This window comes from Lissotriton vulgaris, chromosome 6 (genome assembly GCF_964263255.1).
Source record: "Lissotriton vulgaris chromosome 6, aLisVul1.2, whole genome shotgun sequence".
NCBI lineage: Eukaryota > Metazoa > Chordata > Amphibia > Caudata > Salamandridae > Lissotriton > Lissotriton vulgaris.
The window spans coordinates 126,010,511-126,023,731 of NC_141694.1; the positions used below are offsets into that span (position 1 = coordinate 126,010,511).

Below are 13,221 nucleotides of genomic sequence, written 5' to 3' on the forward strand. Positions count from 1 at the left end.
TTATAAGTGCGTTTGCATATTGACCCTTGCGTTTGCATATTGACATAATTACGCATGCGCTCCTACAAAATGATGCTTCCATGTCATCGCTCATTTTGATATGCTTTTTTAGGTCTTGGCTAGACAGTGCTTCTGCTGTCTCTTCAAGACATGTTATATATACTTTGTGGGATTCAGCCTGCCCATAGGCTTCCCATTTGCTGGCTCCATCATTGCTCTCGTATTCATTCCCCCCATTTGTCCATGGCATGAATGTGTCATGCCTCTTCCTGTGTTTTGCCCTCCTCAAGAGTAGGGACCAATTACTACTTTCCATCCACAGCTCCCCATTAAGCAACAAGTTTCGGAATTGCTTTTTTCTTTAATTTGGAGCACTTCACACAAGTGATCGTCTTTTCAGTCGCTCGGAGATCCACTGTAAAAAGGTGAAGATGCGCACAGAAAACTAACAGGTGCTGAAAAATTGTATGTCCGGAATTCTGAAAAACATGTAAGTCATCATGGTTGCAGAGCGCTGCTGGGGAGAACAATTTTCTTTAATGTGGAGCTGGAATTTCTTTGTATTGAACACTCTCTACCTAAAGCGGTAATTCCCATTCAAATCGAATGGGAATGCAACTTCTACCAGATGCAAAATACACAATTCAACACACAAGTAATAATGTGGTCCGATGTGAACTTGCACGTGTTCTGTAAATAGGGTGACCAACCGTCCGTAAATTTCACGGACAGTCCGTAATTTCGGCCGTCTGTCCGTTGTCCGTGAAGCATTCTTTAACGGGCGCCATTTGTCCGTAATTTTACCCTCGGGGACCGGTCGCACTACCTTTAAGCCGAAGCCGGCTCAGCTTCCAAACACCTCCCTTCTTGACACTGATGCAAAGCTCAGATACCCCGCAGCATTGGAGAGGCTCAGCGGGATGGCAACCCTCACACCTCCAGCCCTCGATGAGCTGTTAAGAGGTGCTTGAAGGTGACTGAGAGGGAGGGGCGGCAGCTTCAGGAGCAGCGACATCTATTCACATGCAAACAGCCCTGAATGTTCCATGTTTCTGCGATTTAGGAGGGCTTCACACATTTCATTTCTGCCCAGGGCCCCAAACATCCTAGAACCGGCCCTGATTACACTGTGCAGCACTGGTTCTCTTCACAGAGCTTAAATACTGTCACTAAATTGTAATTAAACCTGGTTCTTCTAACATGCAGTCTTAAAGTAATAAAATTAAGAAATGGCACAATCGCACCCACACTAATTAACAAAGTATGGAGGACAATCAGTTAAATCAGTTATCTTGGAGCATCTCCTGTAAGTACTGTACATCACAGCGGGGGTTGGGAAAACTAACATTTTGGAAAGAGCATGTCTTCTCGTTGTCTTGTCCAGGAGGGGGTGTGGAGCCCCCCCCTGGAAGAGACCAAGATTATACTACAATACTGCATGCCCACCCCTGTGCCCACCCTGGCGGATCCTGTTCCCCCTCCTTTGATGGCTCCTGCCCCGCCCCAGTGATGGCTCCTGTCCCCCCACCTGCCCCCCGCCTGTGATGGCTCCTGTCCCCCTCCTGTGGTGGATCCTGTCTCTGCCCTGGGTGGCTTCTGTCCAGTCTTGGAATGGCTCATGCAGCGAGGGTGAAGTTCTTGATGGGCCTCTTGTCAAAAAGGCTCTGCTCAAAATTAATATGAAAAGGTGGGCGAGTGAGTAAGTGAAGGGATGAGTGGATGGCTGGATGAATTAGTGAAAGGGTGAATGGATGAATGAAAGATTGAATAGATGGATAATGAGAGATGATGGATGGATTGATGAGTGAGTGGAAGGATGGAAGAGAGAAAAGGTAAATGACTGGATGCATGGGTGGAAGGGTAGCTGGATGAGTAAAAGGGTGGATGGATGAGTGGAAGGATAGATGAGTGAAAAGGTGGATGATGAGTGAGTGAGTGAGTGGGTGGATGGATAAGTGAAATGATGGATGGATTGATGAATTGATAAATGCAAGGTTGAATGGATTGACAAATGAGTGAAAGTGTGGATGTAAGGATGGATGAGTGAGTGAAAGGGAGGGTAGATGGACAAAAGGATGAATAGATGAGTGAAGGAGTGAAAGGATAAATGGATGAGAGAAAGGATGGATGAGTGATAGGGTCAATGGATGGATTCATGAGTGGATTAGTAGATGGATGGGTGGGTGGATGGATGGAAGGAAGGATTGCTAAGTGAAAGGGTTGATGGAGAGAGAAAGGGGGGATGGATGGATGACTGATAGAGTGGAAGGGTGGAAGGATGAGTGACTGGGTGGATGGATGAGTAAGTGAAAGGATGGCTGGATGGGTGAAAGAATAAATGGCTGGGTGGATGAGTGAATGGATGGATGGGTAGAAGAGTGGATGGATGAGTGTACAGATGGATAGGGTGAAAGGGTGGATGGATGGATAATGGATGGATGAGTGAAAGGATGGATAAGTGAAATGATAGAAGGAAGGATACATGATGGATAGGTTTGCAAAATGTTGAATATGTTTGGATATGGCTGGGCTTACTTCTATACTATTGCGCGACCTCTGATGTGTATGTAAAACGTATCCAATTGTCCTGAAGTTTTGTCCTGAATTTTGACCTCCTGTCCTGAATTTGTGTCCTGAATTTCGACCCTTTGTCCTGAATTTTTACACTCCCCGTCCTGAATTTGCACCAATGCCAGTTGGTCACCCTATCTGTAAATACTATGGCCGTACAACTATTTATCAGTTGATGCTGGTATACACTATTTTATAGTCCGCAGTACTATGTACTAATGGTGGGTTTGTAGTTTATAGTTTGAGAGTAGAAAGCTCTGTACACCACACCAATGCCGGGCATACCAGGCATGCCGGGCCACCATGCAGAGAACTAACAACCAACAAGTTTAGACAAATTACGTTAAGTGCCTCTTTGTGTCACCAGCTTTTTTTCTGTGAAACGAGTTAGTGCAGATATGAACGTAATGACACGTAACCAACCAACTGGTAAGAAGTATATTAAAATGTGTACTTTTCCTAATCCACTGGCCCCTAGGGGGCGCATGCCCATCGACACTATATTTTCAGTGTCATTTCAACAGCAATTTTCTAGATTAGGTCTCTTCACTCTCTTTTTTTAATTTTTATTAGTCAGCCATATTGGTCCAGTTGTTTACTTTGTCCCGAACCAAGAGTACAACTCCAAAAATGCACTGATTAATGAATGAAAGTGTAGGGCGGGAACATCCTGCCACAGTTACATGAATATATTTAATCACCATTCGCATGCCACACAAAACCACTAGGACTATCAAACACGTAAGCCCCACCCTCCTCTCATATGAGTAGAATGAAGTAGCTAGCGTGGTGACAAACGTCTTCAACCATGAATGTTAGATTGTTGCAGTGATTTTTTTTTCTCAATGTCTAACACTTAAGCACTAACATTTCACCCACGTGGCACTTGTACAGCACATAGAAGGCAAATAAATGGCACGCCCAAGCAGAATACACCCAGAAGATTTCAGCGGCCTACCAGGTGAATAAATACATATGATTTTCCCAGAACTAATTGCATTTGTGTGCAGTATTCTGCCCTTTGGCCTCTTCTAGTTGGTCGAAAGTGTGTACCCTGCTTCCTCATTTTATTTTAAAGTGCCCTTGAAAGTACTCCAGTTTGTGTCGCGCAAATTGAGCTCTTTCTAACACAGTAGACAGTTCAGAAAAGTAGGCTCGTGTTTTGAATATTTTTTTAAATGCCCTGCGGTCAGTGTTTCTGCTTCCGAGTGATAACATGAGTGCCTTGTGCAATGCTGGCCTGCGGCATGGTCGCAGTTACGACTGGATCGGGTGGCGCTGGGCGGGGCACCTAACAGTCCAAAGATCTCCAGAAATGTTAGCCCTTGCACCTGTCTATCTGAACAGTTTTTCATGAGTCGCCGGACTTCCTGTTTCATTTTGGACGACTCTCTTTGGTCTCAGTTCAAATGCTTTCCCTCTGTGCAGTCATGACTATTTATGCATTCTTGTGAAACACCAGGTCAGGTACCTGGGACCTGTTCCTTTTGCTGGGTGTGAGTGTTTTGAAGTCTGATGCAGATGTGAACTATTCATGCTTTGATCATGTGCCTGGATTGTTTAGTGCTTTTATGTCAAACCAGATAGACACAGCAGTGACCCACAAAACACCATGTAGTAGGAAGAGGGAATAGATGTAATAAAGGGTTCCTGAATTTGAATATATGCATGCAATGATCTTTGCACTTTGATTATTGTTGTCCGCGATTCTTCTAGCTAATCAGATAGCTCAGTGGGTTGAGTGCCTGCAGCAAGCTTGTGTGCAACTTCCAAATCACCAGTATGAATTGCACTAAGGCAAACGGCACCTTTTCTTGCGAGGTGAGCAAAATGAGAATCATGATTTGACTAGGTCATTTTGGAAGCCCTCGTTAAAGGGAAACAACACATTTCATATTGTGTTTTGCTCTCTATCAAATGTTACATTTAATTTGTGATGCCTTGTTCATGTATGCCCGTGGTTACACAAAGGAGTAACTGCGCATCAGCTGCGGGCACTTGGGTGCTATGTCTGTCTCTCTGGGAACACTAACCATCTGGCCATGCAATGCTGAAACACATTGACATTGAAAATCAATTATTAGCTCTCGTATTGCCGAGATCGAGTGGCTTTGCCAATGCTTTTTTTTCTTTTGGCCAGGCTGTACAGCATCTTGCCAATGCTGTACAGTATGGCCGAAAGGCATTGGCAAAGCCAGTAGGTCCTAAAGACAAGGCCTAGTGGCTTTCTCAATGCTTGTTACAGTCTGGGAATTGGGGTCCTGTTTAAATTGATACCACCCCTGAAACTGGACAGAAGAAGCACCAGGCGTGAGCAAAGGAAGTCGCGGGCATGAAAAGTGAGAAAAAAGAAAAATGATTTTTTTATTTTTAAGAGCTGAGTGATTTATCCCACAAGCAAATAAATATCGCAGTTAGTAACATGGTATCCCCATACAAAGGCTGCTGTGTGCACGCCTACAAAGAGCAGACCTTGAATCTCCTGTATCCCTTTGGTTGTCATGGCGACATATTGATAGTGTGGCATAGACGGAGTTAAATATAGCCAGCTGTTTCAGGCAAAAGGCTGGGAATCAAATGATTTAATGTCAGACACATTGCTGTAATAATCATCCAATATTTTCAATACAATTCTTTTCTAGCCAGCACCTGAGCTGAGATTATTTTGTTTACTGCCAAGCATAGACATAGAAGAGTTATATAGCTTTTTTAAATGTATTTTTATGTGTTTTTATATAGCGCGGACTGTATCCGACAGTGTCAGAGCGCTTAAGTCCATTAGGTTTCTGTCGGAATGACACCAGAACTTGGAGCATTGCTGTGGCATCTACCTAACCCCTAAACATCAATGTCATTTAAGTATGAGAATTACTTCCTGGTAATCTAATTTCGTCATTTCCAGTCCCTCTCATCTGCCGAACATTGAGGCCACTACTAACATCCTCGTTTGCGTCTGTGTGTCTGGAGAGTGTCCACGCGCACTTTTCTGGGTTTCATCGGCCACAGTAAGCTGCTTCTAGATCGTTGTAGTTAACCTTTCCAAGATTGGACCCTTACTTTTGGAGAATTTACCCGAGCCTGGATGAGTTTGAAGCTGCCCCTACACACACGGCGCGCGCGTTTGTGCATCAGTTTCGAAACTACTGGGCATAAAATGTTGTCTTGATCGGTCTCAGAAAAGGGTAATAGAGTGAGAAGAAAGAAGAGTAGGTTAATGTAGTATTATATGGTTATATTTATATATTTATTAAATGACACTGTTAATGTTGCTGCATTGTCCTCTTACTGGCCATCGGTAGCATTATTCGGACAACCGCAAGGTATAAATGACCATTTAACATTTTAAATCTCTTAAAAGCTCCGAGTCCCAACTGGTGCAACACATTATGGGCCAGTAGTACGATGCGCAAAATAGCGCCTCGCAAATTGCGAGGCGCTCTTTTGCATATACAACAGTGTGTTTAACACTGTTTGTGATACCGAATGGGGTCGCAAATTGCAAGGCTCATGAATATTAATGAGGCTCTCACAATTTGCGAGCCCATTGGGAATGAGGCCCTCCCAGGGATGGTGGCTTACTGGGCTCAGCAGTGGCCCCTGGGACCACTGCTTGCCCTAAAAAAATATTTGGGGAGCCCGTCACATCGGGTAAAGGATCCCCTGGGGACCCTTTCCCCTTTGCTACCTCATTACCACCCTCTTGAAGAGGGCGGTAATTTGCGACTGTTTTGCGATCGCAATTTGCAGTCGCAAAACATTCATACATGGCTCTGCGGTCGCAATTAAGAAGGGAACGCCCCTTCCTAACAGCAAGTCGCAATACACTATTTTGTGAGTCGCAAATTATTTGCGGCTTGCAAAATAGTGTAAGTACATGGCCCAGACTGAAATTGCATGCACAAACAGGACGCACAACCCGTTTGCGCATGCAATTTTACGTCGTACATCTGGCCATATCTGAGTTTGCCTTAACTATAAGACTAATAATTATTGTGATCAAAGCTTGCAGTACTCCCTCCTAACACTAGAGGTTGTTTACGGTACGGAATATTTAATTGTCTTGTTAATGCATTTATTTAGCGCGGACTACCCCTGATGAGGCATCAAAGCACTTTTCCGGCAAGTAGCCCGCTACTCCGGAACCCATAAAAGATTAGTGCTGAATTAGTATACTGAAATATGAAAGTAATTTGAGTGGTGTATTTTTTAGTCAATTATTTGGATTGAGAAGGATAGTGGAGGGATAGAAGAGGGGAAAAAGTTTTGCATTTATATAGCGCTTGCTACCCCTGTAGTGGTGTTGAAGCTCTTTTTTCGCATCTAGCACGCTACTCTGAAACCCATGAAAGATTAGTGCTGAATTAGTATACTGAAATATGAAAGTCATTTGAGTGGTGGATATGTTAGTCAGTTATTTGGATTAAGAAGGGTAGTGGCGGGATAGAAGAGGGAAAAAGGTTTGCATTTAAATGGCGCTTGCTACCCCTGATGAGGTGTTGAAGTGCTTTTTTGGCGAGTAGCACACTACTCCAAAACTCATAAAGGATTAGAGGTGAATTTGTAAAGTGAAATGTGAAAGTAATTTGAGTGGTGGATATGTTCGTCAGTTATTTGGATTAAGAAGGACAGTGGAGGGATAGAAGAGGGAAAAAGGTCTGCATTTATATGGCGCTTGCTACCCCGGATGAGGTGTTTAAGCGCTTTTTCAGTGAGAAGCACACTGCTCCCTCCCTACACCTCCCCAGCACAGCTAAGGCTCGAGGTTGGCCTACAGAAGCAGCAAATTGCACGTAAAGGCGCATACGTAAAATGCTGGTACAAAGTAAAGAACGCTGAAACAGACTCCCTGAATGCTCATCTCTGGAAAGAGATGGAAACAAACAAGGACTCCCCCGCAATGGTGTACCTCCAAGCAGCCATTAACTCCCTTGTGATAAAAGATTTTTGGGTCTCGAGTTGTACACACAACTGCTTCAAGCGCCTTGTCAACAAATATGTGAAAACAATCTCGTTGGAAGAGGACAAAGCAGCACTAACCAAGAGGTCCCATGGGTGGTTTGTGATTCAAGGCTACACCAGCGCCTCACCACAGCCATATCTCAGCACCGGCTTTTCAAGGAAGGCGAAGGAAGACTTTTTACGGTTGAGGATGGGGTAACACCATCCAAAGTACATCTCCCCCCCTGGAAGCGATTGGACTGTAATCTCAAGTGTAGGCTTTGTGATACCGCAAAGGAGGACATCCTGCACCTGCTGTGTAGCTGTAAAGCTCTAGATAGTGCCCGAAAAAGCCTACTAACACAGCTCTGGAATCAAAGACGTGTGCGCACTTGCAGACAAGCTTTGCTGATGAGCTTCAAGGGAGAAGACATTCAACTAGCCTGTAGGCTAGTGCGCTTTATGAAAACAGTCAACACGGCCCTAAACCCAGAGGCCAGTAACTAAACTTGAATTATTGTGATTTGTTTCCATAAAGGAATAGTGGTGAATTAGTATACTGAAATATGAAAGTCGTTTTAGTGGTGGATATGTTAGTCAGTTATTTGGATTGAAAAGGAAGAGAGAAGGGTCTAGAATTATTTTTTTGTTTATGCTGAGTAAGATCTTCAAAGCGGAGACAGAGACAGGAGAAATAGGGAGTGAATACAAAAAAAGTGGTGGATGAAATGCTAGAATTAATTTCAACCACTGGTAATTATTCATGGCCGCATTTGAATCCATCGTGATTTTGCACTCAGTGTCACCTCATTTTGACCCAGCTATATGCAAATCAGTCTTGACCCTGCTCCAATCGGAACAGTCCAGCCGAAACTGCCAAGCCAGGTCCTCCCTGAACCAGAGCAAGAGCAACCCAGGACCGTTATTGCCCTAGGTAGTTATGGGCTCATCAGCCGGGTACAGCTAGGTTCCATTGACACAGTGTGCACAGAACCCACATCTAGGCATACCTGTCCCAGCTAGGGCAGCACATAAAGGAATACGATAGGGAGAGAATGCATTATTGCCAATAGAGCACCAGGCTCTATGCTGTGAGATCACTCCTTGTAGATGCAGAAAAACAATTCACTATTTGCATAAACATTTTGATGCAGAGTTATGTTACCATCAGGGCCTCAAGCCCAGGCAGTGGAAAGCCCTCCATGTTCGGGGAAGCTAGGAGGATGGGGAAGGAACAAAGCGGTGACGTAGTGGCCTTAGGGCCACCCTTGTAGTGTCAGCACATAAGACTTCAAGCGCACTTTACTTTCTGTAAGTACAAGCTGGCGACGACTCCCTTCTTTAGAGATGATTGGCACTTCAATAAATAAGTCTGAAACCGGCTGATAGACCATACACAAAACAAAAAGAAAACGGCAGCACAGGGCAAATAATGGAAAGGACATGAAACACACTGAAAAGATAATAACCTGGTGCACACTTCTTGGGGTACTACATTCACAGACAAAAGAGAAATTATTACATATACTGTGCAGGGGGTGATCTGTAAAGCCAAAAAGCAGTCCCTTTCTCCAGACGCTTCTTGGGAATGTTTTAAAGAGGAAGAAACCACTGCCCTGATGAATACCATCCACTCAGGAGCCCCCTCAGACCCATGTCCTCACTTCATATACAACCTTGGAAGAACCATCATCTCCCCGAGCTCACCACTAACATCAACACCTCCATAACCACTGCCACCTTCCCATCTCGCTGGAAAAATGCAGAAGTCAACGATCTATTGAAGAAACCAACAGGAGACATCAACACCCTCAGCAACTGCAGACTCATCTCTCTCCTGCCTTTGCCAGCTAAAGTCACTGAGAAAGCCATCAATACTCAACTCGCAGACCACTTAGAACTCCATTGACTCCTAGGCAGCTCTCAATCAGGCTTTTGCACTAACCACATCACAGTGACAGCCCTCATTGCAGGCACCAATGACATCAGCAGCATCCTCGACTGAGGAAAAACAGCCGCGCTCCTCCTCCTCAACCTCTCCGCAGCTTTTGATACGGTCTCCCACAAGTCACTTATCAGAAAGCTTCACCAACAACACAGAGCTCATCCTCTCCGAATATCGACTCAACCAGCACCACCAAGACAAACTTTACCAACTACATGAGCAACGTCGCTGCTTGGAATAAAAAAACCTGCCATTTACAAAAAGGATCTATAGAGGGATACAGGTCAGGTCGCCCCCCATTCACAATATTACAATACAATAAGGACCTGATCCTTTACTTGAACATGATGGTTGGATTTCCCTTCGCCCTCATTGGCCACATAAAAATATGTATATCAACAGCAGCTACAGCTATACTGTCTGTTGTTGGGAATCCATGTTTACCTTTGTATAACATTCTTGTACTTGGTCTCCCCTGGTTAGTATCCCACCTTATAGTGCAAAGAATCGTGGGCCTCATTTATGAGGCCTTGCGTCAGTTTTGCGCTTCCGATCCGTCAGTATTTGTGACGCATCGGCCACGTAAAACATGCCTCCTGTTGCTCACTATTTACAATGTGACGCATCTAAGCAGATGCGTCACTTTGTAAACCCCTGCGCTACATTATACCTGCGTCAGGTATAATGTATGCAGGGGAGGCGTTCCCCCACAAAAAGTCTCGTAGAAGTGACGCAGTGAAATCTATGAAATTTCATTGCGTCACTTCTAGGACGCTGTTGCGTCAAAATCTTGCGCCTGCCTCACAGCAGGCGTAAGACTGATGCATGCCCTTTCACATGGGGCTTGTGAAAGGACGCATTGCTGGAGTTGAGTCACTTCTGTGACACACTCCATCAATGCGTCACTTTTGCGCTTACAGATATGTCAGAAATACTGACGTATCTGGAACTCCTTGCGACATGATGCATCATACATTAAATATGACGCATCAGGTATGTCGCATGGAGTGCGCACTAAGAAGTGACGCATCGCTACTTTCATGCAGCGATGCGTCATTTCTCATAAATGAGGCCACAAGTTTTTTGAAAAAGGTGGTGAAAAGGCTGGCAGTGCCTCATGGGAGCAACACCATGGGAGTTTACAGAGAGGTTCTCACCAGTAAACTCAGGTACCCATCATCAGCGACTGCCACGTCACAACAGAAAAAGTGTAGAATTGTAGAAAAAGTAATGAAAATTTCACATGCTCAGTGTGGTGAATTGTAAGACCGGCACTCGGATAACTTATCCCTATGCCCACCTATTCTGACCCAATAACAGAATGGCAGAAACTGAACGTGAACACCGCTACACCGGGACTAAAAATGAGCTAGACAACCAATAGCTGTACTGTTTCATTCTATGCTTTGGGTCTGCTCACATTAAAACCAAGACACACTGTTGCCACCTATCTATTTTGTCATAGAGGGCCAACATGTTTCATTGCCATGACTGAACTTACGGGTATTTCTTCAGGGCAAGGGTCAGTTCTCGCCACACTGCAACAATCTTTTTATGTATTTTACCCGGTATACTTGGGCATACGGATACGTTATCTGAGTGCCGGTCTTACGTTTCACCACACTGAGCACGTGAAATTTTCTTAACTTTTTCCACAATTCTGCACTTTTGCTGTTGTGGCATGGCAGTCGCTGATGATGAGAACTTGAGTTTACGGGTGAGAACCTTTCTGTAAACTGCCATTGTGTTGCTCCCGTAAGGCACTGCCAGCCTTTTCACCACCTTTTTCTAAACACTTGATTCTTTGCACTATAAGGTGGTATACTATCCGGGGGACCAAGTACAAGAATTTTATACAAAGGGGAACATGGATTCCCAACAACAGACAGTATAGCTGTAGCTGCTGTTGATATCCATACTTTTGTGTGGCAATGAGGGCGAAGGGAAAGCCAACCATCATGTTCAAGTAAAGGATAAGGTCCTTATTGTACTGTATTGAAAACAACTGCCTCAAGCTCTACACAGACAAAACTGAAGTCCTAATCATCGGCAACAACCACTTCCCCTGGATGCCTTTTGTTGGCCTTCTGAACTTGGCCCCCACCAACCCATTCGGACCGTGCCAAGAACGTCGGGATAATCCTGGACACCAACCTCTCCATGAGCAGACAGATCTACACCATCTCCTCATCATGCTTCCCCATCCTGTGAATGCTACGCAAGATTTTCAAGTGGATTCCACTGAACATGAACACCCGCCAGACAATCACCCAGGCTCTTATCACAAGTAGGCTTTATTACGGAAACACCCTCTATGTTGAAATCCCAGCATATCTCCTACGCTGAATCCAAACCACTTAGAACATTGCTGCCAGACTCATCCTGAACCTCCCGCGAAATAACCACATCTTGCCACACCTCAACAATCTTCACTGACTCCCAGTCCAGGAAAGATGTAAGTTCAAGCTACTCAGCCACAACTACAAAGCTCTTCACAACACTGGTCCAGCTTACCTCAACCACTGCCTCAACTTGTACCAATCCACCAGACACCTTCGATCTGCGTCCCAGGCACGAACACACCTCCCTCGCATCAAGAAGACCAGAAGCGGAGGACGCTTCTTCACATACCTCGCAGCCAAGACCTGGAACAACCTCCCAAAACACCTCAGAACATCCCCGTCCCTCATGGACTTCAGAAGGAACCTCAACACATGGTTCTTCCAGACGAAAAAGGCATGATCGCCTCGTCTCCCAGACAAAACAGACATGATCTCTTCCTACCACCTCAGGCCTGTCCTACTCAGCGCCTGGATACCCTCACTGGTAATTCTAAAGATCCACATAACATAACATAAGACAAATTGACTTGAACCGCCTAAGACATTGAGTGCATGTGCTAGCTGGTCCACACGCGGCCCTATCCCTACTGCATGTTTGACCTGACACAGACATGTTAAGAGGCCAGATAACCACATGAAATAGTCAGATATACCCTAGGCGCAATACCCATACATGCAGAAAAAGTACAAACTGACCCCAAAATTACTCCGCAAGACATAAATAGTCTCTTAATCGCTACTGCAAAGGAAGGAGGCCAACAGTACAGTGATTTACAAAACATGACTGCTGTCGAGTCTGTCTGACATGCAGGAGATAATTACAAAATCCTTGGCAGAGCAAATACAATCACTAAAGACCAAGATTCCCCATCACTGGCAGACATTACGAAAGAAATCAAGTCATTGGGTGAGAGGGTCAATGGAAAGAGCACAGCATCTCCCACTTGCAAAATGAAATAGGGGAAGCTAACATTTTAATATGGCCAACCTGCGTGAACAGAAATAGATAACATCTTCCTATTTAAATGGGTCAAAAAGCTGTTGGGTGCCTAGGGGTGAAGGCTACAGCAAAACTGCAGGTGCTGTGAAAAACAAATTACACACTACTCTTTCAAGAGACAAGGGGCGAATTGGGCCCTTTGTTCATCTCTTGTATGGGCAGGATGAATGCCTTAAAAATTAATATCCTTCCCTGGCTGTTGTATTTTTTTCCAGGCCCTACCAGTGCTGATACCTACGCAGAATATGCAACAATTCCATTCGGCAAAATAGTAAACCCAGGGTAGCCAGGAAAGTAATGCAGGAAGCCAGAAAGGGAGAGGACTGGGTCTCCCAGACCTACTACGAGGGAGCGCAACTGCGCATAGCATTCAAATGGTCACTTACGGAAACAGAAAAACATTGGCCCATAAAGGAAAATAATTT

At 44.8% G+C, this 13,221-nt stretch overlaps 1 protein-coding gene across 1 annotated transcript in view; it reads left to right on the forward strand.

The window, feature by feature from the left end:
• Positions 1 to 13,221, forward strand: part of LOC147706883 (uncharacterized) — a 71,090-nt gene that overhangs the window by 10,176 nt on the left and 47,693 nt on the right. The gene's annotated exons all lie outside the window — the stretch shown is intronic.